Raw genomic sequence first — 27,657 nt, 5'->3', positions numbered from 1 at the left:
GAGACAAGCCACCCCAACTGACTTGGTGGCACCACAGTGTCAGTCTTGTCAGCATAGGTCTCCCTAGACCGACCCACTGGCTGTGAACATTCTAAACTAACACGAGTCCCAATAAGTGTCCAGTTTAAGGGTATTACACAGAAACATACCAAGGGAACTTGAATCAAATATGCACTTTTATTCATTTACAAAAAACTCATAAAGTACATCAATTTTGATTGAAGCTAAGGGCATACAAAACTGTCCAACAGTTCGTACAAGAGGAGATCAAATTCTTGGTTTGCGCAGGGAGAACTACAAGGTTTGCAGTTTATTGAATTTATTTATTACATTTGGTCTGTAAATAATTTTTTTTATTTCTAACTCAATGTATAGGCATTCGATCTAATGTAATAATTAATAGAAATAGGATTTCTATTTATTTTTACTTTTTGGATCGAAGATGGCGGCGCACCGAAGGAGATTTCACAGATGGGACATTCGCTATCTACGATTTTGTGATCTAACCTTTGTTTTGCAGGATGGAGCGTGCGAACAGCCCTGATTAACTGATTCTTGTTTTTCTTTTATCAGTTATTTAATTTTAGATTATTTTCTTGAATTAAGGATTTAATTAAAGATCAAACCCTAGACCCATTCGAACCAAGATTGGTTCAAACTGTTTGGACCAAATCTAGGGTTTAATCAAGGCTGAAAGTCAGCCCAAATTTTCCCATTAATGGGCCTGAGGATTGATATTTAATTAAATGGTTAATTCGGCCCAACCTGTGAAGGCCTAGTTTTAAATAGTTAAAACTGCTAAAAGCCAACTTCAAAGGATAAAGCTATATGGGCCAAACTGGGTAACCCTAATTCCGCCCATATACCTAGATAATATTAATGGTTAATATTATGGATTTTTAACGGGCTTCCAATGGGCCTTACAGATAATTAATTGATTGGATCAATTTATCCCTGCATGAGATGTTTGGATGTGTGATGTGCTACGTACATGGTCTCTAAGTGCTTGGCCCATGCTCATTCGACAGTGGCTCTTGCGCACACCATGGCTGAACGCACATCATTGTCATGGTGTCCCTTCTGGTCATTGGATGACCTCCCTCAGTGGTGGGCCCCACACTTCATCAAGAGGTTACGTGCGGAACCCAAGCCGATTTGAGGCCCACCGAAATCTAGCTTTATGAAAGTCAGTGGGAGCCACTTTGGTTTGACCTAAATCAAACTAGGGCATAATGATCTATTCCCTCCAGCTAATATGAGTGCATGTGATAGGGAGATTCATATGATGAACTCTCTAAAGGCCTTCCATCATTAGCATGAGGATGGGTCCTTCAGTAATGAGGAAACACACCAGAAAATGGGCTATCCATTTGCTGTTGGGCTTGTATGAGTGTTTCATAAGATGATAGGGGCGTCATAGACCGATGTGGGAGGGGCTTCACCAGAAAATGGGAACTCTCTCATGGTACCTTGGCGTTCACGAATATGATGGGTAAGCACTCACTGGATAGAAAGGTTTACCTGAAAATGACTCTGAACCTTGTCTGGCAGAGGCCAAAGGGAAAACTCATATGATGAGTGGATATGAACCTTCACAGAAAGGTGGTGGGGTTATGCAGCTGAAACAGTTGGCTCCATGCACCCTATGTGATTTCCCACATTTCCAAAGACAACCCGTATTCTTTGTCACTGAGAAAGGAGGGAATCTCAGAGATGAATAAATGGAAATGGATCATAGATTAAAATCCACATTTCCAAAGACAACCCGGATGTTTTGCAAAGCTTCTTGATGACAACAAGCTTAAGGGCCCAAACTATGCCGACTGGTACAGGAACCTTTTGCTGGTCGTAGCTTCTAAAAAACTGGAAAAAGTGGCAAAGAATCCTGCCCCGGAGCGTCTGGGTGACAGGGCTTCTGAGGCCCGAATGAGAGACTATATGGAATGCGAGGAGAAAAACTCCCTTGCTCGGTGTTACATCATTGCCTCCTTGGACAACCCAATATAGAGGCAGTTTGATCAGATTGAACTTGCCAAGGACATATTGGACAGTCTGAGGACAATGTATGAAGAGCAGAATCGTTCTACTCGACAAAAGATCTTGAAACAGTTCATGACCACACAAATGTCCAAGGGCCAACAAGTTCAAAGCAAATATGATCAAAATTTATCTAAAGCAAACACAATTGCTAATAGATCCTTTTCAGTGGTTGTGTAGTTGCACCGTGCAGCATTAAATGTTTTTGAAGCATAGTAGATGACGTGGCTCCTCCCATCAACTCGTTGACCTAAAATAGCCCCAACCGCATAGTTGCTTGCATCGCTCATGATCTCAAAGGGCATGTTCCAGTTAGGTGGTTGAATAATGGGTGCAATTGTTAATAGTTTCTTGAACTTGTCAAATGCTTCCTTGCACTCATCTCCAAAATCGAAAGGCACATCCTTCTGAAGCAAATTGGACAATGGCAGGGTGATTTTTTAAGTCTTGGATAAACCTGTGATAGAAACCTACATGTCCAAGAAAGGAACTGATGAGAGTAGAATTTATCACATTTTTATCCCCAAATATTTTTTTCTTTCATACCTAATTAGTACTTAAGTGGACACATATCTCTTGTATTTTGATTCAGGGCATAAAAGAAGGCATTAGGAGCAAAGAAAGGCTAATCGGATGGGTTTTCACAATTTCGGCAGCGATCAGTAATCTGGGCCTAACTTTCATATCCGAGCTCCGATTGGGCTGAGTCAAGATCCACTGGAAAGATAAGAGATAAAGCTACAACTTTCATGTTTGGGTTTTCATAGATTCTGCCTATATCGAAGTCAAATTTGGACCCAAAGATGGAGCACTTTCATAGTGACGCCCAATTCCTAGCTGAAGCCCATTTCGTAGAAGAACATTGAAGTAGCCCATTCGAATTCAAGAGTTCGAGAGTCCTCTTAGATTTAAACTTTTAATCGTAATTCCAGAAAGATTAAGAAAGGTTTTAGATAAGGAGAGGAGAGAAGATAGGAAAGGATAGGAGGAGTTTGGATCAAGGATGGATTATCCATTATTGAGATAACTCCAAGTAATTGTAAGCTATATGAGAATTGGGTGCACCAGCCCAAGGGCATCACGAATTGCATTGAACAATCAGTCAAGAGAGGAGAAAAGAAGTCAAAAAAACAGAGGAAAGGTGATCAAGAATTCAAGAAACTTCAAGAAGAAGGTGGCGGCAAGAAGAGAAGATCTCAGCACCATGGGCGAATTCAAGAGTTCTTTCTTTCCCTTTATTTGCTTCAATTCTCTTATCATGAATTGATTTGTTTCTTGCTAGGGCTATGGAAAGCCTAACCATGTTAAAGAATATATTTTTATCTTTGTGATTTATCCAAGATTGTGATTTCCAAACAGTCTATGAATTATTGTGCTTAATGCAATTAAGAGCTTGGCCACCTCTTAATTGATTTGTGTTATGTGAATGAATCGAGAGAGGAATTCACATAATCAACTAAATAATTCATAGTGTGAATTGAATGACGGGTTATCGAAGCCTCAAAATTATTACTAGTCTCACAATAAAATATTTGCAGTAAAAGTGGTTCTAGGTCGAATCCCACAGGGAGCAAATCAATAATCTCTTAGCCGAATGGGTAATGTAATTGATGTTAGAAAGTTTTGTATGCACTTAGCTTCAATCAAGATGATGTACTTTATAAGTTTATTGTAAATGAATAAAAGTACATATTTGATTCATGTTCCCCTGGTATGTTTCTGTGTAATACCCTTAAACTGAACACTTAATGAGACTCGTGTTAGTTTAGAACATTCACAGCCAGTGGGCTGGCCTGGGGAGACCTGTCCTGACAAGGCGGACACTGTGGTGCCACCAAATCGGTTGGGGTGGCTTGTCTCAGCTGCCGGGGTGAGACCCTAGGCACATACAATGTAGGATTAATTGAATCTTTGAACTGGACCAGATTTCTAGTATTGCCCTGGACCTTAGAGATTGATGGGCAAAACTAGAAAGTTACACCCGACCCCTAGACTCGATTATGATACTGCACTAGGTGTGGGATTGGGCTGTCTTTGACATACCAGTCAGTGAGATCCTTAGCGGGGGTCAAAACCTGGGTATGTTGGGACAGTCTGAGAATTCATTTGAGTGGGTGATCATAGTGACAAGATCAGCCCCTTTGTCGGACAAAGGTAATGATCAGAAATGCACTCTCGCTGATGGAAACCAAGACTGCCGACAGCCGATTTCAATCATTGAGATTTGTTTTGCAAAATATATTTTATATGAGATATAAAAATATATATATTATGGTTTCTAAAAGGTTTGCAAAAGGTTTTAATTCCCGGGATCCATATAAGCAGAGAGTGCAACACTGTTCCTTGCAGCCGAGGGAGAGGTCCTCTCTTGTCGGGCAGTGTATGATCATTATGGGCTGAGAGGTTAAGTGTAAGACCATTGAGGATAATACCTGATGGGGTAATCTTGCATCTACCTACAGTCCCTGGGTGTTACAAGGTGGCTTGGCCTAGGGACCACTTAGGGTAAGTGTTGGGCCCATAGAGACCATGAGATGGTTTTTAGGGGGTGCACTGTCCATAACAGTGTATTCGGCCAGGCCTTGTAACAAAGGCTGGGCTGAACCCATGTGGCTGATGTGTAGATCAATGTTTGGGTCCCCCGCCATACAAGGAAGCCCAACTAAGCAGCAGTTTGGAAGGCTAAATGAATACATGACCTTCAATGGGCCTTAAGCCCATTTCAAACTGGGCTAATTTGATTAGTCACTTAAAGGGGCAAATTCTTAGATGGATCAGCTGATAGGATTGGGCCCAGACCCTATCCACTTAGAGAGTCCAATATCTAAATAAGATTTAGATCTGAAAGCCTCCTAATTAGATTAGGAGATGGCTAATCTAATCTGTAGATAAGATAAGTGTTATCCCTTATCACTTAAAGAGACTTCTAGTCCAAATATGATTTGGGTTAGCTACTCCTAATGGGATTAGGAGCTGATCCATTTGAGATTATAAAAGGAAGAGGAGGCAGTAGCCTTTAGACATGCAACCAGCACACCCTTATCTTCAGAGCTGAGATCACAAGAAGAGAGAATTCTGCACCCTGCAAATATTCTCTTGCCGCCTCCTTCTTGCAGCCGCCACGTCCAGTAGTTCGATCTCCAGTTTTTGGGAGAAATCAAGATTTGATCTTGATACCAATCTTTTGGATGGAGAAAAGATTGGTTGGAGTTTTATTGACAAGCCATCCATTGGATTCTTGCGAATGGTCAAGTTCTTTTGGAAGAACACTGTTGATTTTGCTCCACCCTGCACTGCGCCATCTTCTGTGGAAGCGGATTTTGGATCCTTCCTTGGGCATGAACACCTCCGTTGGGAGATACTACTTCTCCGTATTTGGTATAATGCCTCCCTACTCCTTTTGGTTCAGATCTGGTTCAGTTTATGGTTCAAGAATGATCTTTTAAAATATGATTTTCTAAATAAGGAAGAGAAAAATTTTTGAAATTCGCCCCCTTATTCCACAATTTTTGGGCGTCCATGTGATGGATATCCTATCCCTTCAATTGAGTGAGAGAACTTAAATACTAAAATTAAAAAAAAGAAAATAAATAGCAACTTAAACAAGAGAAAATCAGTCTTACCGAATTCTGGTTCAAGGGTTCGGGTTGAATCGATTGGCCATCGATCCTAGGTACATTTTAGCATTCTTGCAATTCAAGCATTTAACCTTAGACTTATTAAGATAGCCATAATAAACCTTGTGTTTTCCTAATTTAGTTGACCAAACCCAGCATTCGATCAACACTTATCACCACTCAACTAGGTACGATAGCGCTCCATATTAATCGATGATAGCATTAAGATTTGTGAAAAAAGTTAAACCAAAACAACAATAATTGAGATAGCTGCAATTATTGAATCTTGTTCGATTGATTCCTTTTAGGATAAACCATGTCAATACATTGGTTAAAGGCTGTCATGAACAATTGACCCAAAAATATATTAACCTAATTGCTACTTGTACCACTATTCGTGACAATTACGGATCACCAAAATCATGGATAGCAGTAGGAAAATCAACATTAATTCAATTTGTTAGACTAGTTACCATTAACATACAATGAAAATGTGCTCAAGAATCAATGAATACTTGAATTAAAAAGCAAAAAAATAAATTAACTATAGAACCTCACAATGACACAATCGAACGTCCCCCCTTGAACCAGAAAAAGAAGCTTAGCTGCTCATGATCTGTGCAATCTCCGTGCTTTTCTTCTCCATAGCTGAACTGCCTTCTTGAGCTTCTTGGTCTTCTTGATGATCTCTTGGATCTGAGAGTGAGTGATCCTAGAGCTGGTTTGTCCCCCTCTTTATATAGCCAAAGGAGAGGGCTGTTTTCCAACTCCTTCTAGGAGATCATCTTATCTTTAGGGAGTCTTGATCTTCTTTGAACTAATCATATCCTATCTCTTATCTAATGATCTAATCTCAATCTTCTTATTTCTCTAGGATTACATTCAAGACTTTAGATCTGATAAGACTCTATCCTTGGATATTACATTCGAAATTTGGACTCTTAACTCATGAATTCGAGTTGGGCTGCTTTAAAACTTGAGTTGCTTCAAGGTACTTCTGCGAGTTGGGCTTAAGTTGTGAAATGGGCCTGGCTGCGAACTTGCTCCAACTTTGGGCTCATTTTCGTACTCGATTCAGGCTGAATCTGTAGAAACTCGAAACATAAAAGTTGTGGGCCTTCCTTTCATCTTTCTAATTCTTCTTGAATTGTCCAATTCTGAGTCCGAAATTGAGAGTTAGACCCAGATTACTGACTGTCGCCGAAACTATGCAAAATCACCCGATTTGCCCTGTTTTCTTCCAATTGCCTTCTTTATTGCCCTGAATCGAAATACAAGAGTAATGAGTCTATTTAAGTGCTAAATAAATGTAAAAGAATGAATATTAGGGGATAAAAATTGGGTTCTTTTTGGTCTCATCAATGGTATGAAGAGATATATATATATACATAATTCATCTGAACTCAATGGTTTTTCTTAGACTTAATGCATTTCCATCTTGAGAGCTCTACTCAAGAGATCGAAGGGTTACCTAAAAGATGTAATTTTAGTATATCTCGAGAGAAAATATTAAATAAAATTGGAAATACCTCAGCTTATGGGAATGGCAAATAATCTTGGTTAATTGAATCTATTAATATTCATTACATTGTTTAGGTGGACCTAAAAGTCCTAGTGATTTCATCCATTGCATATTCGGTTAGTGATCACTCTTGCTTTTATTTTCTTTTTCTAGTTTTTATTTCCCGTAGTTCTTGCTCAAATCTGAATTTCGATTGTCCAAATAATTAGGCTTAGATTATTTCCTTTTTCATTGCGTGATAGAGCTAAAGATTGGCTTAACTCACTCCCTGCAGGAAGTATCATCACTTGGAATGATCTAACCCAAAAATTTTTGTCTAAATATTTTCCACCTTCTAAAACAATAAAGTTAATAAATGATATTACTACTTTTGCTCAATTTGAGAGGGAATCCTAGTATGAAGCATGAGAACGATTTAAGGAGATGCTTAGGAAGTGTCCTCACCATGGGATACCAACTTGGCGTCAAATTCAGACATTTTATAATGGTATTACCCCCTCTAACCGATCCATTATTGGTGCAGCCGCAGGTGGTACGATCATGAGGAAAACCCCAGAGGAAGCATATGACCTAGTGGAGGAGATGGTATCAAACAGCTACCAGTGGAGCAATGACCGAACTAATTAGAGGAGAGTACACCACATTGATTCCTTTGCATCCCTATCTGCGCAAATTGCTCATCTGGATAAGAGGCTGGATAATTTTAGTATTGCAGCCATTAATACACCATTTAGCATCTCATGCGATTTATGTGGTCAAATGGGACATACTAAATACCCTAGGGGAATAATGGAAGATGTCTTAGTTAAAGTACGGAATTTCATCATCCCTGCTGATTTCATTGTGTTGGATATGGAGGAGGACAGATCGATGCCATTAATTCTAGGGAGACCCTTTCTTGCTACTAGTAATGCCTTAATTGATGTACAAAAGGGTCAACTTACTCTTAGGATTAATGGAGAAAAATGATATTTAACGCTTTCCAAACCCTAAAGTATCCTAACACGAAAGAACATGAAATATATGTAATCGACTTCATTAATGTGGTGGTAGTAGAAATTAATAAATCAAAGTTAGATGACCCCCTTGCAAACTATCTCATTAATTCTTGTAATAACATGCAGGTAATGGAGGACTAAGTAGAGGAGGCAATGAATTATTTAGAGGCCGGCCAAGAAATGTGCAAGCCAAGACAAGGGAGATTTCTACCTTAGATGGGCCGACTTCATCTAAACAATTATTACCCTCCATCAAAGCACCGCCAGCTTTGGAACTTAAACCCTTACCTTTTCATTTAAAATATATGTTTTTGGGAGACAGTTCCACCTTACTTGTAATTATCTCTTCTGAATTGATAGGTCTCCAAGAGGAAAAGCTTGTGAGGGTGCTCAAGCAACACATACCAGCCATAGGATGGAGCATCGCAGACATAAACGGGATCAGCCCGTTGGTATGCACACACAAAATTCTGATGGAGGAAGAGTGCAGTCCCAATGCACAACTGCAAAGGAGGCTGAATCCTAAAATGCAACAGGTAGTAAAGGCAGAAATTCTGAAATGGCTCAAAGCAGGTATTATATATCCAATTTCAGATTCATCATGGGTAAGCCCCATTCAAGTCGTACCAAAAAAGGGTGGGATTAGTGTAATTATAAATAAAAATAATGAATCAACTCCCACAAGAATAATAACTGGCTGGAGGGTGTGCATAGACTATCGAAAACTAAATGAGGCCACTAGGAAAGATCACTTCCCTTTGCCATTTATTGACCAGATGATAGAGAGACTTGCAGGGCACAAATATTATTGCTTCCTAGACGGCTACTCCGGGTACCTTTAAGTACCCATTGCACTGGTAGATCAGGAAAAAACTACTTTTACTTGCCCATATGGAACCTTTGCATTTAGGAGAATGCCATTTGGACTGTGCAATGCATCTGCCACTTTCCAGCGGTGTATGATGTCCTTATTTGGTGACTTCATCGATGACTTCATGAAAGTCTTCATGGACGATTTCTCTATTTATGGATCATCATTCGACGAATGCTTGCTTAATTTGGAAAAGGTACTTCAAAGGTGTGAGGAATCTAACCTTGTTTTGAACTGGGAAAAATGTCATTTCATTGTTAGGGAAGGAATCGTTCTAGGGCATAAGGTGTCCTCTCGGGGCATCAAAGTTGATAAAGCTAAAATAGAACTGATTGAAAAGCTACCTCCACCTCAGTCATTGAAGGATGTTAGGGGTTTCCTTGGGCATGCCGGTTTTTATAGGCGATTCATCAAAGACTTCTCTAAAATCACCAGGCCCCTAACAAATCTGCTAGTTAATGATGTGCCTTTTGATTTCAATGATGATTGTTTGCATGCATTCAACACTCTTAAAGAGAAATTGGTTCAAGCACCAATTGTATCAGCTCCTGAATGGGAACTATCTTTTGAAATAATGTGATGCAAGCAATGACACCTTGGGTGCAGTGTTAGGGAAAAGAAAAGATAAAAAATTTCATACCATTTACTATGCAAGTAGGACCATGAATGAAGCACAAAAAAATTATTCCACTACTGAAAATGAACTACTTATGGTAGTATTTGCTTTTGAAAAATTCAGATCCTATCTGCTCTTATCTAAAGTTATCGTATTCACTGACCATGCTGCCTTGAGATATCTGCTTGCTAAAAAAGATGCAAAACCTAGGATGCCACGATGGATCTTGCTGTTGCAAGAATTTGATTTAGAAATTAAGGACAAGAAGGGTAGTGAAAATACAGTAGCTGACCATTTATCAAGGCTGGATGAAAAGTATGTTGAAAATATTAATAATTCAGCCTTACATGACGAATTCCCAGATGGGCAACTATATGCAATTAATGCTAATAATGAACATTGGTTTGCTAATATGGCTAATTTCTTGGCAGGGAATGTGATGCCTCTCCACTTGGCATATCAGTAGAGAAAGAATTTTTTCTTTGATGTGAAGTATTACTTATGGGATGAACCATACTTGTGCAAAATTTGCAGGGACGGTTTGATAAGGAGATGTATTCCTGAGGTGGAAGTACAAAGTGTTATAAAATTCTGCCATGACAAAGAAGCAGGAGGTCACCATAGAGCATCAAGAACTGCCTAAAAAATTCTCCAAAGCGGTTTGTTTTGGCCATCACTCTTCAAGGATGTCTTTGCATATGTAAGTGCCTGCGATCATTGCCAAAGGATAGAGAATTGAAAGAAGGGTAGGATCCATCTAATGGACGCCATAAAGGTTGCGGAATGGGTGGGCAAATTTCAAAAATTTTCTACCTTCTCCCAACTGAGAATCATATTCCCTAAATTTAGAATACAATATTCAAGGATCCTACTTGAACCATAACCAAACCAGATCTGTACCAAAAGATAAATGGGAGGAATATACCTAATCCGGAGAAGCAGTATCTCCCAAAGTTGGTGTTCACGCCCAAAGAATGCTCCAAGATCCGTTCCTGCTGAAGATGACACAGCTGTGAATGGAACAGAACCAGCAGGGTGCATCCTACACACTGGATCCTTCACAAGAATCCTCTGGAAGTACTAAACACTGAATCTTTTTCAGTCTTTCTTGCAAGACTGATGTCAAGAACAGATTTCTTGACTTTCTTTTCTACAAAGATCTAATCTTGCAATGGCAGATGGCGGCGGCAGGAGGAGATCTCCAAAATGAAAAAGGCTGAACTGCTTTTCTGTTTTTCTGGAGAGTATGAATCAGATCAGATCTGAATTCGCAGGAGGTATCCTATACCTCTTCAAGGTGGTTCGAAATCTCCTCCTTTCTTCTTGATTAAGAAACCTCCTTTTTAGGAGTTATCCCAATCCAAATCAGTATTTGGATAGGGGATAATCTTAATCCTTTCTGCAGATAGAGTTAGCTTACTCCTGATCTTATCAGGAGGTTACCAGATTCAAATCTAATTTGAATTTGGTCTCTTAGAGTGGATATGGCTAAAATGCCCAATCCTTTTACTAACTTTAATCTCAAATTCGCCCCATGGATGGGTGATCATATCAGCCCACCTCGAAATGGGCTTTTGGCCCATTAAGTGTTCAGTGTCTAATTACTTTCCAATCTGCTGCCCAGTTGGGCTTCTTTGTATGGCGTGGGACCCAAGCATTGATCTACACACCAGCCACATGGGTTCGACCCAGCCTTTAATACAAGGCCCAGCCGAATTCACTGAAAAACTCAATGAACCCCTTGAGTCCATCATATGGACCCTATGGGCCCAACACTTACATTAAGTGGTCCCTGGGCCAAACCATCTTATAAAAACCCAGGGACTGTGGGCAGGTGCAATATTAGCCCATCAGGTATTATCCTCAATGGTCTTACACTTAACCTCTCAGCCCTTAATGATCAAGCACTGCCCGACAAGAGAGGACCTCTCCCTCGGCTGCAAGGTACAGTGCCGCACTCTCCTCTCACAGGGATCCCGGGAATTAAAACCATTTGCAAACAATTCGAAATTGTACATATATATATATAAATATATTAATTTTGCAAAACAAAATTCCAACGATTGAAATCAACTGCCGGCAGTTTGGTTTCCATCAGAGAGAGTGCATTCCCAATCATTACCCTTTGTCCGACAAAGTGGCTGATTCTGTCACTATGATCACCCACTCAGATGAATTCTCAAACTACCCCAACATACCCAGGTTTTGATCCCCGCTAAGGATCTCACTGATTGGCATATCAAAGGCAGCCTGATCCAACACCTAGTGAAATGTCATAATCGAGTCTAGGGGTCAGGTGTAACTTTCCAGTTTTGCCCATCTATCTCCAAGGTCCAGGGCAATAATGGAAATCTGGTCCGGTTCAAGGATTCAAGTAATCCCATACTGCATGTGCCTCGGGTCTTACCCTGATGGCTGAGACAGGCCATCCCAACACTTGGTGGCACACCAGTATCAGCCTTGGCAGGATAAATCTCCCCAGACTTATCCAACGGCTGTGAACATTTAAAACTAACATGAGTCTCTATAAATGTCCAGTTTTTGGGTTTTACACAGAATTAAACCAAACAACATGAATCAAACATGCACTTTATTTATTTCCACTAAATAACAAAAGTACATCAAATCAGATTGAAGCTAAGGGCATACAAAAACTGTCTAACAAGAATATCTCCCGAAGAAATGAGATGCCCTTAAGCAACATTCTTGTCTGCAAAATATTTGATGTATGGGGCATTAATTTCATGGGACCCTTTCCAAAATCTATTAATAATTCTTATATACTTGTGGTTGTGGATTATGTGAGCAAATGGGTGGAAGCATGTGCCTATCCTACTAATGATGCTCGAGTTATCATTAAATTTATGAAAAAAATTCATATTTACTCATTTTGGAACACCTCGAGCAATCATAAGTGATGGGGGGAAGCACTTCTGCAATAGACAATTTGAATAACTGTTAAATAAATATGATGTTACACACCGAATTGCAACCCCTTTGATGAGACTGAAAAGAACCCTATTTTTGTCCCCTAATTTTCATCTTTTTACATTACTTTAGCACTTAAGTGGACTCATTATTCTTGTATTTCGATTCAGTGCAATAAAGAAGGCAATTGGAAGAAAATAGGGCAAATCGGGTGATTTTGCATAGTTTCAGAGACAGTCAGTAATCTGGGCCTAACTCTCAACTCCGGACTCCGAATTGGACAATTCAAGAAGCATTAGAAAGATGAAAGGAAGACCCACAACTTTTATGTTTGGATTTTGACAGATTCGGCCTGAATTGAGTATGAAAATGAGCACGAAGTCGGACCAAGTTCGCAGCCAGACCCATTTCACAACTTAAGCCCAACTCGCAGAAGTACCTTGAAGCAACCCAAATTTTAAAGTAGCCCAATTCGAATTCAAGAGTCAAGAGTCCAAATCTCGAATGTAATCTTCAAGGAGAGAGTCTTATCAGATCTAAAGTCTTGAATGTAATCCTAGAGAGATAAGAAGATTGAGATTGGATCATTAGATAAGAGATAGGATAGGATTAGTTCAAAGAAGATCAACACTCCCTAAAGATAAGATGATCTCCTAGAAGGAGTTGGAAAACAGCCCTCTCCTTTGGATATATAAAGACGGGGAAGAACCAGCTCTAGTATCACTCACTCCAAGATCCAAGAGATCATCAAGAAAACCAAGAAGCTCAAGAAAGCAGTTCGGCCATGGAGAAGCAAAGCATGGAGATTGCGTAAATCATGAGCAGCTAAGTTTCTTTTTCTGGTTCAAGGGGGAGGTTCAATTGTATCATTGCGAGGTTCTGTACTTAATTTATTTTCATGTTCAGTATTCATTGATTCTTGTGCACATATTTATTGGATATTAATGTTAATTAGTTTGACAAACTGAATTAATGTTGATTTTCCTACTGCTATCCATGATTTCGATGACCCGTAATTGTCACGAATAATGGTTCAAGTAGTAATTAGGTTGATATCTTTTTGGGTCAATTGTTCGTGACAGCCTTTGACCAATGTTTTAACATGGTTCAACCTAAAGGAATTGATGGAACAAGATTTAGTAATTGCAGCTATCTCAATTATTGTTATTTTGGTTTAACTATTTTCACAAATTTTAATGCTATCACTGTTTAACATGGAACACTATCGTAGCCAGTTGAGTGGTGATAAGTGTTGATCGAATGCTGGGTTTGGTCAACTGAATTAGGAAAGCACAAGGTTTATTATGGCTATCCTAATAAATCTAAGGTTAAATGCTTGAATGGCAAGAATGCTGAAATTTACCTAGGATCGATGGCCAACTGATTCAACCCAAACCCTTGAACCAGAATTCGGTAAGACTGATTTTCTCTTATTTGTTTTGTTTGCTATTGCTTTCTTATTCTTTTAATTTTAGTTATTAAAATTTTCCCACTCAATTAAAGTATTCATTCGACTAAGAGATTACTATTAGCTCTCTGTGGGATTCGATCTAGTACCACTTTTACAGCAAATATCTTATTGTGGGACTAGTACTAATTTGGAGGGCTTCGACAACCCATCAAAATTTTGGTGCCGTTGCTAGGGAGCAACTTTAATTTCTTAGTTATTACCTTCTTTTTGTTAACCTTCTTGTTTTATGACTCATGCTTCTCAATGAGGTGAACTCGAGTACAACCCCAAAATTGAGAGGATCACCCGTCGTTTAAGGAAGGAGGCAAAACAAAGGAAGGATCATTCACCTAAAAGGATGAACTCAGAATGCGATTTATCTGTTTGTAATCTACCCATCTTCAAAGAAGAAGAAAGAATGACTGACAGAGAGAGGTCATTAAGGGAGTTGGCTGCACCGATTATGAACCAACACCCTTATGCATAACGTATCCCACTCTTGAGGTAGCCTTTGAACTCAAATCTGGTTTGATTCAATTATTGCCTCTTTTTCATGGTTTTCCAGGTGAGGACCCTCATAAGCATCTAAAGGAATTCTATGTCGTCTGTTCGAGCATGAAGCCCCACGGTATCACCGAGAACCAGGTAAAACTTATAGCCTTTCCATTTACTTTACATGATAAAGCAAAGGATTGGTTGTATATTCTTCCTCCCGGTTCAATACACACATGGGATGAGATGAATAGGATATTTTTGGACAAATATTTTCCTGCATTCTGGGCTGCAAATATAAGAAAAGAAATATGTGGAGTTCAGCAATTTGGTGGTGAGACACTATACGAATATTGGGAAAGATTTAAATAACTTGTTGCTAGCTATCCACACCACCAAATACCCAAACAGCTGTTAATCCAATACTTCTACGAAGGGCTACAACCCATGGATAGAAGTATGGTCGATGCAGACAGTGGAGGAGCCTTGGTGAACAAGATACCCGAAGTGGCCAAGGAGTTAATCTTCAACATGGCCAAAATTTTATAGTAGTTTGGTGCAAGGATAGATGGTACCATTAGATGGGTTAATGAGGTAAGCCATGTAAATTTAGAAAATCAGATTTCTGACTTGACTGCTTTGGTAAGACAACTCGCTGCAGGACAATTACAAACTGCTAGGGTGTGTGGTATCTGTTCGATTCCTGGCCACCCTACGGACATGTGTCCATCATTACAGGATGGATGGATGCAGCAAGTGAGTGTCGTAGGAGGATTCTCGGGCCAGCCCCAACAAAAGTATGATCTCTACTCCAATTACTACAATCCGGAGTGAATTCTTAGATAAGAACAGCTGATAGGATTGGGCCCACACCCTATCCACTCAGAGAGTCCAAGATCTAAATGAGATTTAGATTTGGAAACTTCCTAATTAGATTAGGAGCTGGCTGATCTAATTTGCAGATAAGATAAGGATTATCCCTTATCTTAAAGGGACTTCTAATCCAGATATGATTTGGGTTAGCAACTCCTAATGGGATTAGGAGCTGATCCCTTTAAGTCTATAAAAGGAAGAGGGGGCGACAGCCATTAGACATCCAACAGACTCTCCAGCAACAGTCTTGTCTTCAGAGCTGAGATCACAGAAGAGAGAATTCTGCACCCTGCAAATACTCTCTAGTCGCCTCCTTCCTGCAACCGCCGCCTACAGCAGTTCGATCTCCATTGCTTGGGAGAAATCAAGATTGGATCTTGATTCCAATCTTTTGGAGAAAAGATTGGTAGGAGTTGTATTCACAAGCCGTCCAGGTGATTCTTGGGAAGAATCAAGTTCTTAGGAAGGACACTGCTGATTCTGCTCCACCTTGCACTGCGCCATCTTCAGTGGGAGCAGATTTTGGTTTCTACCTTGGGCGTGAACACCTCCATTGAGAGATATTATTTCTCTGTATCAGGTATTATCTCTCTCTCCTCCTTTTGGTTCAAATCTGGTTCAGTTTATGGTTCAAGAATGATCATTGAAAATATGATTTTCTAAATAGGGAATTTGATTCCTAGTTGAAGGGAGAGAAAAATTTTTGAAATTTGCCCCCTTTATTCCACAATCTTGGGTGTCCATGTGATGGATTTCCTATCCCTTCAACAGGAACCAAGGAGGACAACAGCAATATCAGCCCCATTTTTTCAGTCGACAGCCCCTATATTCAGCACCCATCTCAGCGCAAAGTCAACCCTCAAGTTCAGGTATGTCATTAGAGGAAATCATTAAGGCTCTTGCTACTATCACTCAGAAATTTCTGCAGGTTACAAGAGCCAGCATTCAGAATTTGGGGAACCAAATCAGCCAACTTGCCACTTCCATTAGCAAGTTGGAGGCACAGAGCTCTGGGAAACTACCATCACAAATGGTAGTCAACCCCAAGGAAAATGTAAGTGCAATGGTGCTAAGAAGTGGGAAGGAATTGCAGCTAGAACCTACCTCACCAAGGAAGGCTGATAAAGGACAAGAGGAGGTATAGCACTCAAACGAGAACCCCATTAAGGTAGGAGTTGGAGAGAACGTTTCAGCCGTGATTAAAAGGACCCTATTCCAGATTTGAACCCACCCATGATGGATGGAAGGGGAGCACACCGGAAGCTGCAACCACGAAAATTAAAATAGCAAAGGAGGACGTCGAGCATAACGATGTTAAATAATTGCGCTTGTGGGAGGCAACCCATTGTGTTTAGTTAATTTTGTTATTTTGTTTGGTTTTGATTTTTGTGTTTAGCAGGAACCTCACAAGGCGAACAGGGAAGTACCTCCGAATCCCTCTACTTTGTGCATAATCACATTAATTGGGGACAATGTTTAACTTAAGTGTGGGGGGATTAGGGAAATCTAATGGGAATTTGAATAACCCCAGCATGCTTCAATCATCACTTCTCTCATGTGCTTAGGCTGAATAGATAAGATAGGATGCAAGCATGACTAACTGGATCTTTCTTGGCTGAATATGGTATCTCATGATTTTAATCGATCAATAGGCAAGATGCATAAGGGTTTGATTGATTTTCACATAATTATCTATCAAACATGGGTTAGTTATTCTAGAACTTGCTATCTTAGGCATATAGAGACCATTATCAATGAATTCATGGATCAGGCGGTGAATGAAGGGATAGGAAATCCATCACATGGACGCCCAAAGATTGTGGAATAAGGGGGGCAAATTTCAAAAAATTTTTCTCTCCCTTCAACTGGGAATCAAATTCCCCATTTAGAAAATCATATTTTCAAGGATCATTCTTGAACCATAAACTGAACCAGATCTGAACCAAAAGGAGTAGGGAGAGATAATATCTAATACAAAGAAATAATATCTCTCAATGGAGGTATCAAATTCCCCATTTAGAAAATCATATATTCAAGGATCATTCTTGAACCATAAACTGAACCAGATCTGAACCAAAAGGAGTAGGGAGAGATAATACCTAATACAGAGAAATAATATCTCTCAATGGAGGTGTTCACGCCCAAGGAAGGATCCAAAATCTGCTCCCACTGAAGATGGCACAGTGCAGAGTGGAGCAGAATCAGCAGTGTACTTCCAAAATAACTTGATCCTTCTCAAGAATCACCTAGACGGCTTGTGAATACAACTCCCACCAATCTTTTCTCAAAAAGATTGGAATCAAGATCCAATCTTGATTTCTCCCAAGAACTGGAGATCGAACTGCTGTAGGCGGCGGCTGCAGGAAGGAGGCGGCAAAGGAGTATTTGCAGGGTGCAGATTCTCTCTTTTGTGATTTCAGCTCTAAAGACAAGATGATCTGTTGCTTGCTTGTGATGGATTGTTGTGTCTAAAGGCTGCCACCCCCTCTTCCTTTTATAGACTTAAAGGAATCAGCTCCTAATCCCATTAGGAGTTGCTAACCCAAATCATATCTGGATTAGAAGTCCCTTTAAGATAAGGGATAACCCTTATCTCATCTGCAGATTAGATCATCCATCTCCTAATGTAATTAGGAAGTTTTCAGATCTAAATCTCATTTAGATCATGGACTCTCTAAGTGGATAGGGTGTGGGCCCAATCCTATCAGCTGATCCATCTCAGAATTCGCCCCTTAAGTGACTAATAAATTAGCCCAGTTCGAAATGGGCTTAAGGCCCATTTAAAATTGTGTATTCATTTAGCCTTCCAAATTGCTGCCCAGTTGGGCTTCCTTGTATGGCGTGGGACCCCAACATTGATCTACACATCAGCCACATGGGTTCAGCCCAGACTTTGTTACAAGGCTGGCCGAATACACTGTTATGGATAGTGCACTCCCCGAAACTCATCAGATGGGCTCTATGAGTGCAACACTTACCCTAAGTGGTCCTTGGGCCAAGCCACCTTGTAACACCCAGGGACTGTGGGCAGATGCAAGATTAGCCCATCAGGTATTATCCTCAGTGGTCTTACACTTAACCTCTTAGCCCATAATGATCATACACTGCCCGACAAAAGAGGACCTCTCCCTCGGCTGCAAGGAACAGTGTTGCAATCTCTCATATATGGATCCTGGGAATTAAAATCTTTTGCAAATCATTTTGATACCATAATTTATATACTTTTATATCTCATATAAAATATATTTTGCAAAACAAATCTCAACGATTGAAATCGATTGCCGGCAGTCTTGGTTTCCATCAGTGAGAGTGCATCCCCGATCATTACCTTTGTCCGACAAAGGGGCTGATCCTGTCACTATGATCACCCACTCAGATGAATTCTCAGACTGTCCCAACATACCCAAGTTTTGACCCCCGCTAAGGATCTCACTGATTGGTACATCAAAGACAGCCCAACCCGACACCTAGTGCAGTATCATAATCGAGTCAATGGGTCAGGTGTAACTTTCCAGTTTTGCCCATCAATCTCCAATGTCCAGTGCAATACTAGAAATCTGGTCCAGTTCAAAAATTCAATTAATCCCACACTGTATGTGCCTAGGGTCTCACCTCAGTAGCTGAGACAAGCCACCCCAACCGACTTGGTGGCACCACAGTGTCAGCCTTGTCAGGATAGGTCTCCCCAGACCGATCCATTGGCTGTGAACATTCTAAACTAACGCGAGTCTCATTAAGTGTCCAGTTTAAGGGTATTACACAGAAACATACCAAGGGAACATGAATCAAATATGCACTTTTATTCATTTACAATAAACTCATAAAGTACATCATTTTGATTGAAGCTAAGGGCATACAAAACTGTCTAACAACTCCCACTTGCACTTAGGTCCATTCAGGTACTAGTTAGAGTCCCATGCTTTCCACGTGTTTCTCAAACACTTTCTATGATAGTGGCTTTGTCAATGGGTCTGCTACATTTTCCGCTGACGCTACCATCTGAATCAGGATGTCCCCTCTTCCAACAATCTCCCTCAGTACATGGTACTTTCTCTCGATGTGCTTCAACTTCGAGTGGGCTCGTGGCTCCTTAGCCTAAGCAATAGCTCCATTGTTGTTACACAACAATGGGATGGGTGATGTGCTGGACGGAACTACTCCCAACTCGTGAACGAACTTCTTCATCCACACGGCTTCTTTGGTAGCCTCACTTGCGGCAATGTACTCGGCCTCGGTCGTGGAGTCTGTAGTGGACCCCTGTTTGCTGCTTTTCCAGCAAACAGCATACGATCCTATCATGAAAACATATCCAGATGTAGAGTTTCTATCATCTGGATCCGACTAGAAATCGACATCTATATACCCTTGGATCTGTTGTGAATTACCATCGAATACTAGACAAAACTCTTTTGTCCTTCGAAGGTACTTAAGTATGTTTTTCACAGTAGTCCAGTGCTCCTACCCTGGGTTGGCCTGAAATCTACTTACTACACTCATAGCCTGAGCAATGTCAGGACGAGTGCACAGCATGGCATACATGATTCTCCCCACGGCAGAGGCATAGGAAACGTCTTTCATGCCATCAATCTCCTCAGTTGTCTTGGGAGACATCTTCTTGGAAAGAGTGACTCCGTGACTGAAAGGAATGACGGGTTTGTCGAAGCCCTCAAAAATAGTACTAGTCCCACAATAAAATGTATGCAGTAAAAGTGTATTCTTGAGTGTGGAAATTTAATAACTAGAATTAAAAGAATAAGAAAGCACTTAAACAAACAAGAGAAAATTCAGTCTTACCGAATTCTGGTTCAAGGGTTCGGGTTGAATCGATTGGCCATCGATCCTAGGCACAATTCAGCATTCTTGCAATTCAAGCATTTAACCTTAGATTTACTAGGATAGCCATAATAAACCTTGTGTTTTCCTAATTCAGTTGACCAAACCCAGCATTCGATCAACACTTATCACCACTCAACTGGGTATGATAGCGTTCCATGTTAAACAATGATAGCATTAAGATTTGTGAAAACAGTTAAACCAAAATAACAATAATTGAGATAGCAGCAATTATTGAATTTTGTTCCATCGATTCCTTTAGGTTGAACCATGATAAAATGTTGGTCAAAGGCTATCACAAACAATTGACCCAAAAAGATATAAACCTACTTGCTACTTGTACCATTATTCGTAACAACTGCGGATCACCGAAATCATGGATAGCAATAGGAAAATCAACATTAATTCAGTTTGTCAACCTAATTAACATCAACATCCAATAAAAATATGCACAAGAATCAATGAATACTTGAATTAGAAAGCAAGAAAATAAAGTAACTACAGAACCTCACAATGACACAATCGAACCTCCCCCCCTTGAACCAGAAAAAGAAGCTTAGCTACTCAATCTGCGCAATCTCCATGCTTTTCTTCTCCATAGCCGAACTGCTTCCTTGATCTTCTTGGCCTCTTGATGATCTCTTGGATCTTGGAATGAGTGATGCTAGAGCTGATTCACCCCCTCTTTATATAGCCAAAGGAGAGGGCTGTTTTCCAACACCTTCTAAGAGATCATCTTTTCTTTAGGGAGTCTTGATCTTCTTTGAACTAATCCTATCCTATCTCTTATCTAATCCCCAACCTTCTTATCCTTATAGGATTAAATTCAAAGTTTAGATCTAATAAGACTCTCTCCCTCTTGGGAGATTACATTCGAATTAGGACTCTAGACTCTTGTATCTAGTTGGGCTTCTCTGCTACTTGGGCTGCTTCCAGGTTCTTCTGCGAGTTGGGCTTCAGCTGTTAAATGGGCTTGGCTGCGAATTTGCTCTGACTTCAGGCTCGGTATCGTACTTGATGCGGACCGAACTAGTCAATACCCAAAACATAATAGTTGTGGGCCTTTCGATCTTCTTTCTAATGCTTCTTGAATTGCCCAATTCGGAGTCCGAAATTGTGAGTTAGGCCCAGATCACTGACTATCGCCGAAATTGTGCAAAATCACCCGAATTGGCATGTTTCCTTCCAATTGCCTTCTTTATTGCCCTGAACCGAAATACAAGAGTATTGAGTGCATTTATGTGTTAAAATAATGAAAAAAAAGAAAATTAGGGGACAAAAATAGGGTTCTTTTCAGTCTCATCAAATCCCCCCACACTTAAACTTTGCTCGTCCTCGGGCAAGGCAAAAACTCAAGTAACACAAAAGAAACCAACTACTGATTTTCAATATTTCTTTTTCTCTACATGAAGCTTGGTTCATTGCATGCTTTAATTCAGACTTGGTAACATTTCCCTTTTCATCTCTTTCTCCCCTTTTTCTTGTCCAAGAGTGATCGCAAATCACCATTCCTCATGGTCCCAAGTTAAATCGATAGTCAAGGAGACAAGCCTTCTAGGGCTGAAACTCCTTGGACTGCATGGGTGCTCATTGCTTTTAACAAACCAGTTCAGCCAGATGCAATTACTTTCCTTTGAATCAAAACAAGGTGTGCTTATTGCCATAAGCTTGCTACGTATCACATCTCCACCACTTAGTGTGAATTCCTAGGATCTGAAGGTGAGAATGGGGTTGGGGTTCTAGGGTGAGTGCATTTTATGCTCCATCTCACCATTGCCTTCTTTTCAAGATGTGAGTGCATTTTATGCTCCATCTCACACTTGCTTTCATTTCTAGATGTGAGTGCATTTTATGCTCCATCTCACATTAGTCACGATTTTTTTTTTCACAAGAATCACAGGGTTTCACTACCTGATCCATGAATTCATTGATCGTGGTCTCTATATGCCTAACACAGCAAGTTCTAGAATAATCAACCCATGTTTGACAGATAATTATGTGAAAATCAATCAAACCCTTATGCATCTTGCCTATTGATCGATTAAAATCATGAGGTACCATATGCACCCAAGAAAGATTCAGTTAGTCATGCTTGCATCCTATCTTATCTATTCAGCCTAAGCACATGATTCTTGATAAGTTGAAATCATTCAAGGATATGCTTCCAGGGAGTAGAACTTTCAAGAAGGTAAGGTATCTCAAATTTCCATAAGATTTCCATAATCCCCCTACACTTAAGCTATACATTGTCCCCAATGTATGTGATTATGCATAAAGTAGAAGGATTTGGGGGTACTTGCATCGTTAGCTAAACACAATGGGTTGCCTCCCACAAGCGCAAGTGTTTAACATCGTTATGCTTGACGTCCTCTTTTTGCTCCTTTAATCCAATGAATACCGAGGAATGTCCAACGAGATGTCTACCGTAGAGGGGGCATTTGCATCCTCGTGGAACAACTTCAATCGATGTCCATTCACCTTGAAGATCTTACCTGTGTCGAGACTTTTGATCTCTACAGCACCATAGGGAAAAACATTAGTCACAGTAAACGGACCCATCCACCTGGAACGCAGCTTACCTGGCATGAGTTGAAGTCGAGAATTATACAATAAGACCTTTTGTCCAATTTTAAATTATTTTCTTAAGAGTGCATTGTCATGGAACGATTTGGTCTTTTCTTTGTAGATTTTTGAATTCTCGTATGCCTCTAACCTCAACTCTTCCAGCTCTTACAACTGGAGCTTCCTTTCCTTCCCTGCTTCTTCCATATTCATGTTGCATTGCTTGATTGCCCAATATGCCCTATGTTCAATTTCCACCGGCAAGTGGCAAGATTTGCCAAAAATTATCCTGTAAGGGGACATACCTATTGGGGTCTTGTAAACTGTCCGATATGCCCAGAGAGCATCATCTAGACGTAGGTTCCAATCCTTCCTTCCTGGATTCACCATCTTTTCCAAGATGGACTTTACCTCTCTATTGGAAATTTCAGCTTGCCCGTTAGTCTGGGGGTGATAAGTAGTGGCAATTTGATGATGCACCCCATATCTTCTCAACAAGGCTTCAACTGTTCTATTGCAAAAATGGGTCCCTTGATCGCTTCTGATGGCTTGAGGAATGCCAAACCTACTGAAGATGCTAGACTTTATAAACCCTACAACACATTTAGAATCATCAGTTTTGGTGGCTTTGGCTTCCACCCATTTTGAGATATAATCGACTGCCAAAAGTATGTAAGAAAAACCATAAGAGGGGGGGAAGGGTCCCATGAAATCAATGCCCCAAACATCAAATATTTCACATATAAGAATGGGGGTTTGGGGCATCTCATTCCTGCGAGATAGTGTACCTGTTTGTTTACATCTTTCACAGTTTTTACAAAACAAGTAGGCATCTCTAAATAGGGTGGCCCAATACAGCCCACTATCCAAGACTTTTCAAGCAGTCCTCTTTGGCCCAAAATGGCCCACACAAGCGTAATTATGACAAAACCTTAGAATCGACATCTGCTCCTCTTCAGGGACACATCTCCTAATCATTTGGTCAGAACAAAATTTCCATAGGTAGGGTTCGTCCCATACATAATATTTCGCCTCATACCTGATTTTATTCTTTATGGGTCTACTAAGGTCATTAGGCAAAATTCCCGTGACCAAGTAATTCACAATGTCAGGATACCATGGAATCATACCTCTCATGTGAAACAACTGCTCATCAGGAAACAACTCACAGATGGGAGAGGAGTCCTCGTCTTTCACCAACCTACTTAGGTGATCAGCCACTGAATTTTCAGCTCCCCTTCGATCCTTGATTTCTAGATCAAACTTTTGGAGCAAGAGTTTCCACCTTATCAGCCTCGGTTTCGACTCCTTCTTTGCTAGTAGGTACCTCAAAGCTGCATGGTTAGAAAAAACAATCACCTTAGAGCCAAGCAAATATGACCTAAATTTGTCTAAAGCAAACATAATAGCTAATAACTCTTTTTCAGTGGTTGTGTAATTGCTCTGTGCAGCATTCAACGTTTTGGAAGCATAGTGAATGACATGGCTCTTCCCATTTATTTGCTGCCCTAGAACAGCCCCTACTTTATAATTGCTTGCATTCATCATGATTTCAAAAGGAAAGTTCCAATCGGGTGGTTGAATGATGGGTGCAATGGTTAATAAATTTTTAAGCTTGTTAAATGCTTCCTTGCACTCCTCATCAAAATCGAAAGGCACATCTTTTTGCAGCAAACTGAACAATGGCAGGGCAATTTTTGAAAAATCTTTGATGAACCTGCGATAAAAGCCTACATGTCCAAGAAAAGATATCAACCTATTTGCTACTTGTACCATTATTCGTGACAATTGCGGATCACCGAAATCATGGATAGCAATAGGAAAATCAACATTAATTCAGTTTGTCAACCTAATTAACATCAACATCCAATAAAAATATGCACAAGAAACAATGAATACTTGAATTAGAAAGAAAGAAAATAAAGTAACTACAGAACCTCACAATGACACAATCGAACCTCCCCCCCCCCCTTGAACCAGAAAAAGAAACTTAGCTACTCATGATCTGCGCAATCTCCATGCTTTTCTTCGCCATAGCTGAACTGCTTCCTTGAGCTTCTTGGCCTCTTGATGATCTCTTGGATCTTGGAATGAGTGATGCTAGAGCTGGTTCACCCCCTCTTTATATAGCCAAAGGAGAGGGCTGTTTTCCAACACCTTCTAGGAGATCATCTTATCTTTAGTGAGTCTTGATCTTCTTTGAACTAATCCTATCCTATCTCTTATCTAATCCCCAACCTTCTTATCCTTATAGGATTATATTCAAAGTTTATATCTAATAAGACTCTTTCCCTCTTGGGAGATTACATTCGAATTAGGACTCTAGACTCTTGTATCCGAGTTGGGCTTCTCTGCTACTTGGGCTGCTTCCAGGTTCTTCTGCGAGTTGGGCTTCAGCTCTTAAATGGGCCTGGCTGCGACGTTGCTCCAACTTCGGGCCTGGTTTCGTACTCGATGTGGACCGAATTAGTCAAAACCCAAAACATAAAAGTTGTGGGCCTTTCGTTCTTCTTTCTAATGCTTATTGAATTGCCCAATTCGGAGTCCAGAATTGTGAGTTAGGCCCAGATCACTGACTATCGCCGAAACTGTGCAAAATCACCCGAATTGGCATGTTTCCTTCCAATTGCCTTCTTTATTGCCCTGAATCGAAATACAAGAGTAACGAGTGCATTTAAGTTTTAAAATAATGAAAAAAGATGAAAATTAGGGGACAAAAATAGGGTTCTTTTCCGTCTCATCAAATCCCCCCACACTTAAACTTTGCTCATCCTCGGGCAAGGCAAAAACTCAAATAACACAAAAGAAACCAACTACTGATTTTCAATATTTCTTTTTCTCTACATGAGGCCTGGTTCATCGCATGCTTTAGTTCAGACTTGGTAACCTTTCCATTTTCATCTCTTTCTCCCCTTTTTCTTGTCTAAGAGTGATCGCAAATCACCATTCTTCATAGTCCCAAGTTAAATCGATAATCAAGGAGACAACCCTTGCAGGGCTGAAACTCCTTGGACTGCATGGGTGCTCATTGCTTTTAACAAACCAGTTCAAGGGTTCGGGTTGAATCGATTGGCCATCGATCCTAGGTACAATTCAGCATTTTTGCAATTCAAGCATTTAACCTTAGATTTACTAGGATAGCCATAATAAACCTTGTGTTTTCCTAATTCAGTTGACCAAAACCAGCATTCGATCAACACTTATCACCACTCAACTGGGTACGATAGCGTTCCATGTTAAACAATGATAGCATTAAGATTTGTGAAAACAGTTAAACCAAAATAACAATAATTGAGATAGCTGCAATTATTGAATTTTGTTCCATCGATTCCTTTAGGTTGAACCATGATAAAACGTTGGTCAATGGCTGTCACATACAATTGACTGAAAAAGATATCAACCTAATTGCTACTTGTACCAATATTCGTGACAATTACGGATCAGCGAAATCATGGATAGCAATAGGAAAATCAACATTAATTCAGTTTGTCAACCTAATTAACATCAATGTCCAATAAAAATATGCACAAGAATCAATGAATACTTGAATTAGAAAGAAAGAAAATAAAGTAACTACAGAACCTCACAATGACACAATCGAACCTCCCCTTTGAACCAGAAAAAGAAGCTTAGCTACTCATGATCTACGCAATCTCCATGCTTTTCTTCTCCATAGCCGAACTACCTTCTTGAGCTTCTTGGCCTCTTGATGATCTCTTGGATCTTGGAATGAGTGATGCTAGAGCTGGTCCGCCCCCCTCTTTATATAGCCAAAGGAGAGGGCTGTTTTCCAACTCCTTCTAGGAGATCATCTTATCTTTAGGGAGTCTTGATCTTATCTTCTTTGAACTAATCCTATCCTATCTCTTATCTAATCCCCAACCTTCTTATCCTTATAGGATTAAATTCAAAGTTTAGATCTAATAAGACTCTCTCCCTCTTGGGAGATTACATTCGAATTAGGACTCTAGACTCTTGTATCCGAGTTGGGCTTCTCTGCTACTTAGGCTGCTTCCAGGTTCTTCTGCGAGTTGGGCTTCAGCTGTTAAATGGGCCTGGCTGCGACATTGCTCCGACTTCGGGCCCGGTTTCGTACTCGATGTGGACCGAATCAGTCAAAACCCAAAACATAAAAGTTGTGGGCCTTTCGATCTTCTTTCTAATGCTTCTTGAATTGCCCAATACGGAGTACGGAATTGTGAGTTAGGCCCAGATCACTGACTATCGCCGAAACTGTGCAAAATCACCCGAATTGGCATGTTTCCTTCCAATTGCCTTCTTTATTGCCCTGAATCGAAATACAAGAGTAATGAGTGCATTTAAGTGTTAAAATAATGAAAAAAGATAAAAATTAGGGGACAAAAATAGGGTTCTTTTCTGTCTCATCACCTTGTGCTGTGATGGATGTTGAAAATTGGGGCTGTCGATTGAAAAATTGGGGCTGATATTTCTGCTGTCCTCCTTGGGTCCCGTAGCTTAAGTTTGGATGATCTCTCCACCCCAGATTGTAATGATTGAAGTAAGGATCATACTTTTGTTGGGGCTTGCCTGGGAATCCTCCCACGGTATTGACTTGCTACATCGGGCCATCTTGTAATGATGGACACATGTCTATAGGATGTCCAGGGATCGAACATATACCACACACCCTGGCATTTTGTAACTGTCATGCTGCGAGCTGCTTAACCAAAGCAGTTAAATCAGAAATCCGGTTTTCTAAATTTGCATGGCTTACCTCGTTAACACTTCTAATGGTACCTTCTGTCCTTGTACTGAATTGCTGAGAATTTTTGACCATATTGGAGATTAATTCCTTGGCCGCTTCAGGTGTCTTGTTCACTAGAGCTCCTCCACTGGC

The 27,657-nt window shown here is 40.3% G+C and overlaps 1 non-coding gene across 1 annotated transcript; it reads right to left on the bottom strand.

Moving 5' to 3' along the window:
* Positions 1-7,521: 7,521 nt before the first annotated feature.
* On the bottom strand, positions 7,522-7,628 carry LOC148880162 (small nucleolar RNA R71). The gene has a single exon (XR_016106061.1). It is a non-coding gene; the product is annotated as a small nucleolar RNA R71 (small nucleolar RNA).
* Positions 7,629-27,657: the final 20,029 nt, after the last annotated feature.

Source organism: Nelumbo lutea, chromosome 1, assembly GCF_056320005.1.
Source record: "Nelumbo lutea isolate HS-2025 chromosome 1, American lotus-T2T, whole genome shotgun sequence".
In the NCBI taxonomy this organism is placed as follows: Eukaryota; Viridiplantae; Streptophyta; class Magnoliopsida; order Proteales; family Nelumbonaceae; genus Nelumbo; species Nelumbo lutea.
This window is presented reverse-complemented; position numbering and strand designations above follow the sequence as displayed.